The sequence below is a fragment of the Camelus dromedarius genome, chromosome 21 (assembly GCF_036321535.1).
Source record: "Camelus dromedarius isolate mCamDro1 chromosome 21, mCamDro1.pat, whole genome shotgun sequence".
NCBI lineage: Eukaryota > Metazoa > Chordata > Mammalia > Artiodactyla > Camelidae > Camelus > Camelus dromedarius.
The window spans coordinates 31,465,237-31,473,871 of NC_087456.1; positions in this window are offsets into that span (position 1 = coordinate 31,465,237).

Below are 8,635 nucleotides of genomic sequence, written 5' to 3' on the forward strand. Positions count from 1 at the left end.
TGGTTATCTCTCTTCTCATATCACACCCAGCACAGACGCTCTCTACCCCAATCATACCCTTGTATTAGTCACCGTTTCTGACTCTTGAGCGTTTACAGTTCAGCGCAAGTTTCCTTCTAGATTCACGGCAACAAGGTCTGTGTTTTGAAATAGGAGCATTATTCTCTCTTTTCTCTAGTTTCCTCTTCGGCAGAAGTTATCACTGCATGTTGTTGTTGTTGTTGTTGTTGTTGTTGTTGTTGTTGTTATTTACCTAGCGTTTTCTTCACTAGTATACGGCCTCCGGGAGGTGAAGGATCTTCTTTCACGTATCTTGTAATGATAACCCCCAAATCAGAAAATGCCTGGCATGAAATACATGTTCAATAAATGTTTCTTGAATTAATGGATTACTTGTTTTCTCCAAAATGATGGGTGTATACTTAAAATGCTAATATTAAGATTCATTTATTTATAAATAAACATTATCATTTTATTATAATCTTTTTAAAACTATGAGTATTTTTTAAAAATAGCATAAGAAGTCTTTAATATATAGCTGTAAATCCCTTTACTGTAACTTTTTTCTAAGTAACCAGGACTGAAAGATGGCAAATGAATGAGAACTAAATAGGACCCTGAAGACAAATATTTTCTACTTCCCAATTTCCCCAAAAATAAAAGTACCCTTGGATCCAAGGTAAAGGAGCCTCCAACGGCACCATGCCAGCCAACAATATTTGCTACTTATACGGGAGAACCAACTGACGCTTCCACTACTTAGTGTCTGGGGTAGATGCCATGGATGTTAATACAAATGTTTAAATTCACTTAAGCATTTTACACAGTGAAGGTTAAGTGAGCATTAAAATGGGAAGGTTCCATATGTTATTTTAATACATACACCAAAAAAAAAAAACCTGCGTCTACTACAAAATATAATCCACTAGATTAATGATCTATGCTGAGGTGGCCAAAATTTATTAGGGAAGTGAATCATTGATTCCGTCAACCTTTCCTACATCAACTTCCATTTTCAGAGAGATGCCATGTTCATTTTTTCAGACCATTCTGTGATAATGACTTAATTTCTTTGTTAAAATAGCATTCTCAAAGGTAAGCCCATACAAATTATACCAAACAGCATCTCTGCACAATGTACCCTAGTCCAAGGACATTTCAGCTCTTTCTCAGGCGCATTTTTTTTAAGCGATGAAAGCTCCTTTATGACAATATTTCTGTATCTGGTAAGTAACCCAAACAACAAAAAGGGCAACTAAACTGCATTTCTGAACGGTTGCCATGGATGCAGTGTTAGGAAATATTTTTTAATCTTCTTTTAAAAACCTTCTCCAAACAAGTCACACTTGATCTTGGAGATTAATAGTTTGTACAAGGTAGTATGTTCTAACCTTAGAGGTTCCCTAATCTACCCCCAGAACACACACGTAGGCAGGTGAATCAGATCAACTTAATTCTAGTGCCTCTGCTCTTAACCACTCAACTGCCCTTCATGCCACTACACAGAGTGCATAGGATGAGAACTCTGTGGCAAGACCAGTATGTACCAGAACAGAAAGTGCAGCTAATAAATGAGACAGAGAAAAAGCCGGGGGGCGGGGGGGATGAAGAATATTAAGAGGTGTGCAGTCAGAATAGGCAGGAATGAGAGCTTTACCAAAAACAAAAAAGAGTAACCCACGGTAACCCCAACTGCTGGAAATTTGGGTAACAGGACTGAAAAGCGCCCGTAGGGCACAGGAGCAGGGAGGTATTTGGTAACTTTGGCAAGACCATCATCGGTGGAGTCTGGTCTCTCTGTTTCTATCTTGACCTCTTTATTCAACAGAGCAGCCTTTTAAAACATTAAATCAGAGTCTTAGAATGGTTCCTCAATTTCCTCAGCAGAAAAGTCAAGTCCTTATAATGGTTTACCAGTCTGGGCAATCTAGCCTCCACTACCTCTCTTTTATCCCTACTATTCCTCCTTCCTTCATTCAGTTCCAGTCCCACTGGCCTCCGTGTGCTCTGAACCCCCCCCAGGCATACTTCCACCTGCTTCCACATTAGGACCAGTACCTGGCTCTTCCTGTACCTGGATCATCATTTCTCCAGGTGTCATCACTGCTTATTTCAGCATCTTCTCGTGTCCCTACATAAATATCATCGACTCAGTGAGAACCACCTTGAACACCGCAACCTACTCCCATCACGCCACCCCAGCAGCACTGATTCCCTTTCCTAGAACAATGCTTGCTGCAGAGCAGGCACTTCACACGTATTTGTTGAATGGATACAGAATTAAATAAGTGGTGAGGGAAAAATCTAGTTCATTTTATGATGAAACATAAATAATGTAGTAGTTACAAAGGAAGCATTTACTTAGACACCCCTTTGTGCCAGACGTTGTTATAAGCACTTAGCATGTGTTAAATTATTAAATATTCATGGCAGTACCACCAGATATGTACAAAGATCATCACCATTAGAAGAGAACAGGCACAGAAAGTTGTTCAAGGACGCACAGCTACTGAGTAGCGGAGCTGACATTTGAACCCAGATAAACTTCAGAACTCAGATTTTCACTGTTTTTACCTCAGGAAAATTTCTGTGTAACAGGTTAATTCCAATGAAAAAGAAGAAGTACTCCCAAAGTCACTTATACAACACACACAATTAAGCATTATGAAATGGATTTCAGTCGGATATGCTCTGCCCAAGTCATATGGAAAAGGCACAGGCATAGGTCTGAAATGACTGAATGGTTGCAGCCTACTAAGATCAAAGGAAATAGCCAGTTTTTTAAAAAAATAAAAATATGAGGAATTTAACATGAGTGAACAACATGGAAATCACATCACAGATTTCCCCCGACATACACAGGGTTACACATTATAATAAATTATAATATAATAGGTTACCCAGCCTAATAAACCCATTATAAGCTGAAAATGCATTTACTACGCCTAACCCACTGAGCATCATGGCTTAGCCTCGCGGACCTTAAATATGCTCAGAACAATTACTCTGGCCTGCAGTTGGGCCGTATCATCTAACACAAAGCCCACTCTACAAGAAAGTATTGATTATCTCATGTAGTTTATTGAATACCGCACTGAAAGTGAAAAACAGAATGGCTGTCTGGGTGCAGAATCGATGTAAGTGTACTTGTTATTTATCCTCGTGGTTCCTGGGCTGACCGGGAGCCGTGGCCCCGTGATGTCGCTGTCCAGAATCACAAGTATCGTATCACATGGCGCTAGCTCGGAGGAAGATGAAAATTCAGAATTCGAAGTATGGTTTCCACTGAATGTATCACTTTTGCCCCATCATGAAGTAAAAAAAACCCAAAGTCAAATCATCGAAAGTCAGACACTGTATTTAAAGCTTAACGTGATGCTAGAATGCATTTAAATATGATATTCAAACACCAAGATGTAATTATTTCTGTGTACTTGATAATAGTTTTTATTCAGGTTTGGATAAATACTTTTCTATTTTAACTCAAATGCCAAAAAATGGAAATTATCCTTTTTTTGATCAATAAAAACAACCAAGAAGTTGGAAAAGGAAAATTAAATAATTTTTGAAGACTTAACATAGCTAAAACAAGTAAACCAGCTGCACTGATTTCAAAAAAGAATTATTATAAAGTGCTAGTTTATCAGATTTTTTTTACCCCATCAGAAGGTTTAAGTAGTAAAAAAAAAAAAAAAAAAAAAAGACATATCCTAAGATAATTTAATTAAAAATATGTCATATTTTTATATCTTAAACTTACATTTTTACAGCATAAGGACCTTGTGAGGTCAGCATGGGTGGTATTGTTGATGACAAAATGAAACTTCTAGAAGTTAGGTAACTGAGGAATAACAAGTAAGTATTGCAGAGCTCAGTCTCTGGCCCAGGGTTCGGAACCCGAGCCCACTGCTCTTGCCTCCCACTTCGGTTTGTCTGTGCCATTTCTACAGTACATATTTCTTCTACCACCTCTCTTCTATCCCTTGCACCCCTTACAGGAAGACCACGAAACACTGACTTGCTCAGAGTGGCGATCTCTGTAGTAATGGCTTCAAGCAAGTTGGGCCTCCTGCTTTCCACGCCCCGCTTGTGCTCCTCTCACACTGAAGTAGGACTGGGCTTTGAAACCTGCTTTGGCCTATGGGACAGGAGCCCAGGTGAGGGAAGCACAGGTTTGATACAGTGCTTGAGCACTGAGGTATATGGGCCTACAACTGAGACCACTCACCATGCTGTGAAGATGTCTGGCTGGATCAAAGACCATGTCGTTGGAGAGGCCCAGATACCTCTCTGGCTGAAGAGAGCTGTGCACAGAAGCCCAGAGAAAACCAGGAGAAGGGCTGGCCAGCTTCATGAGAAACAATTAACCACTGTGGCTTTCAGCCACCAAGGCTTGGGTTGGATTCATGGCAACCTCCTTGACCCAGTTTACTCCAGACTATCTCTCTTTTAAAACTGAACATTTCCTGTCCCACAGAGCCCCTCAGTCCCAGGCAATCTGAACACTGGTCACCCTGGGGGTGGTTTACTTTGCAACAATAAACGATTGCTACCTTCCCTACTCAACTGAAATGTCCTCAAGTGTGGGAACCATGTCTTGTTCAGCTTTGTATATCTGGCAGCTCTTTATTTATTGCTTTTTAGGTAAGAGTTGCTCTTTTTTTTTTTTTTGGAATAAATATAACAAGAAGCTTTTGTACTATCAGTAAGAGTCTCTGGAAATGTGTGTGTTAAAGTTAACCATACACATGAATTCAGTGAATCCTCATGTAATCTTGTGATGCATATAGTATTAGCCTCATCTTACAGATGAATAAAATGAGGCTCAGAAGGGTTTTAGTGATAGAGATATGAAGACCAAGACAAGTGTGTGTGTGTTTATACTCGAGGCAGGTGTATTATGTTAGGAAACAGATGAACGCATTCAACAGAGAGTCATTAAGTATGTACAAAGAGAACTAGAAATGGCTAAAACTGGCATTGCTTAAATTAAATAATGTACAGTCTTGGAGAGTAAGTTTGGTCCTGCCAAATGCAGTTACTGAAGTGCACGACCAACTGAAGTCATTAAAAGTCAATTATGTACTGGAATATATTAGTGCATCACATAATACAATTACATTGGAAGACATGTTGTGATGACTCAGTAAGAGTTGCCTGATGATGGCTCAAGGAGGAAGAAATACACAGTTCAATGGAAGAGAAATTCAGTGTGACTTAATCAGGGCAAGAGGGGAAGGAGGGGGGTGGCCAGGAAGTTATGATGTCTTTGATTCCGTCATGGCCCTACAATTCTTGCGGAGTATCAGTATCTTTCTAGGAGTAAGCCGCACTTTTGGATAATCACTTCATACTTTTAGATAATGCCTCTTTCCAACCCTCTAGGTAAAACATGCATGAAATATGAATTATCTAAAAGGCAAAGACTGTCTGAAAATAATAATCTTGCAAATTATCCTTTTAGAATATATAAATATGCTGGTATATTTTTTGCCTTAAAATTTTTCTTGCTCAGTTGCTACTTAATATATTGAAGATAATTCAGAGTGAATTCCATAGATACATGAATTAAAAATACTTACATAATTAAATTTATCTATCAACGTCATATCTGTATTAAAGCTTAAAATAAATTTCAAATCTTTTTATATAAAGCATGACTTATTTTGCTCCTTTTTGCATCTTTGGGTGGCTTTTCCATTTCTGAAAGATTTACATGAGGCAATATTTTAAAACAGAGGAGAAAAATCATAGTTCACACTGAATATTTTAAACTGGTTACATTTGGGGAAAATGGTTATAAACCTTGTTATTTCACCATGAAATTAAAACAACAAACATAGGAAAAAAATGGTGTTTATCCTCTGATATTGGAAACTTGAGCTCTGCTTCTTTACTGTAAACAGAAATTTGATGTAAGTCACATATGTTTAGAAAATATACTGTTTTATTTGTATCAGTTAAAATCTGGACACAAAATTCAAAGCGTATTTGTAACATAAAAATTCTTTCCTTCAGGTTTTTAAAACTAGCATGGTGTTCAAAAGTTTGTCGTTACCAAATATCTTATTGATATTTGGAGAAAAATAAACACTTAGTTACAGCTACCTTTAAGGTATTTATTTTTATGCAGTGTTATCACAAGGCCAGCTGATTAATAATATATTATATGTAATGCTCACCAAAAATTTTACCATAAGCCCAAGTACCAACATGTATAACACTAGTATTTTTAAAATTTTCCTTTTTCTGCAGTTTATAAACTCTAAAATCTAAGAAATGAAATTTTTGTAATGGCCTTTAAACAGTTACATTATAATAAAACATTTTAACTTGCAATCCTGAAATAATACACCTGGATATAAAATCTCTGTTAAATGTATTTGCCTTCTTTTCTGGTTTTTCTGTCAGATAATCTCTCCATGCATCCCAAACTACCACTGATTGGAATACTTTCATGTTAACTTTTTTTTTTCTTTCATAAATAGCATGTTCTACTTCAAGAAAATGTAGTACAAGAGATTTGTAAGGACTTAATGAAGGTTGACCCTTTTTAAAAGATGTTTTTAAACAGTGGACCTCTTTATCTTTTGACAAATAAGATATTTATTCAACATCATTATATTCTAGACACTGCACTGGGGCTGGCATTGAAACACTTTATATATATATATATATATATATATATATATATATATATATATACATATATATACACACACATATATACATACATACGTATATACACACACACACCCTACTCTCAAAGATAGCTGCCGGCTTGTTAGGCAAATCTCTTGAGGGTATTCTGAGATATTAGCCTGTTGGGTTCATGTTCTTTTTCCTCCTCTCAACGCTCACTGTGTTAAATGCGAAACGTGTCAGCGCTACAAAAAGAGATCAGACCACCCTGGCCGGAGGCAGGGGAAAGAGCACTTCTTCCGTTCCAGGCACACGTGCCCCCGCCCCCAGCGTGCCCCTCCTCCTCCACTCCCATCGCCTCCACCCCCACGGACTCCAAAGAGACAGACAGACAAGACCAGGGGTCTTGAGAGCAGAAAGGCTGCACCCTCGCCTCCCAGCAGCGGGCCAGAGCGGCATAAAGGGCCCAACCGGAGACGGCCGTGCCGTGGGCGGGTGACGCCACGGGCGTCCTTACGAACACTGCAGGCCCTCAAGGGAGCAGAGCGCCTCCTGGCTTGAAGGGCAAACGCTACCTGCCAGTAGCTATCTGAGGGGTAACCTAGAGGGGCACAGGACCAGTGCCCAGAGGGACTGCAACCCCGTCATGCTTTGTCTGAAGGGTTCGGGGCCGCTCACAGGGAGAGATTAGCTTTGCCAAGCCTGCCGTGTTTCAGGCTTCCCTTCGTTTGTGCCCGTGCAACATATCTGTAGTGCAAATCATAGCTAAAAAAGCTCAGCTCCTCTATGTTGGTAAGTTTTATGATGGATATTTACAAAAGTGAAATGCAGATTTCTGAGAAAGGAATCTTCCCCAGAATGGGGTAATTAATACTTCAGCACTGAATTCATATAAACATCAACCAAGCAATCCGGCTTGAGAGCTGCACACTTCCCTCTCTGTCACAAGTCTAAGAGAGGATTTTTGTTGTTGTTGTAAATTCCCAGAACAAATATGAAGCTGTATGGATCTACGTGTTATCAGTAAGACCATGCTCTACAAATATTTCTTTACTCATGTAGGTTTGTCTCAAGAAAGGACAGGAAAAAATACCACTAACCCAGATTGGGCAACTGATATTTTCCAGGCAATCTGCACACTATTTTATATATATATTATCTCATTTAAACCTTTCCAAGACATTGAGATATGTAACTCCCTATCTCCATTTAACAGATAGAGATATCACAGTCCCAAGGGTTTAATTTTTTGTCCAAGATGACAAGAAGACACTCAATAACACGATTAATCCTACTCCACATAAAGTAATATTTATCTTAATAAAGCTGTCAAAGATATCATGCAAGGTCTTCGGGCTAGGTTTTTAAAAACTCATTAACATGTTTTACCTCTATTTGTCAATTTCCTCTTTTGTTTAATTGACTTGGTTACATTTACAATTCAAGCAGATGAACTAGTATTTGAGTTCTGGTGGTTTAAGTTCAGCAGGACGTGCTTGGGAACTGGGAGCTATTATTATTTTTTTAAACAGCACGAGAGTGCACTAAAGGAATTCTTGAAGAGCTCATCCCTAACATCAACACAACGTTTTTCTCTTTCCTTATTTAAGGTCTGCCTTTGCCCACACGTACACACACTTTCAATAACTGGCCCACAATTTTTAACTTCTATTTTTGAGTTGGCTTGCTATAAAAATGCCCCACATTTTAACTTAGCACTTGTAATTATAAATACCTGACAGTCTGTTAAAATAATGTAGCTCAATTTATCACACCGACTCGGTTCTCATATCCAAATACCACCACGCCCTCTGCGGTCTCTCTCCTCAGCATCTCCAGAACCTAGCCTCCCCTCTCAGCTCCTGCCACCTCAGCTCCCGCCCCTAGAACCTTTCTCCTACACGAGTGTGATTGTGTTTAACCTAGCTGTCCTGTTTTAGTCTCTTCTAGAAATGAGCCAGCCTCTGGCAAAGTTGCCATCCTTAAACAATCT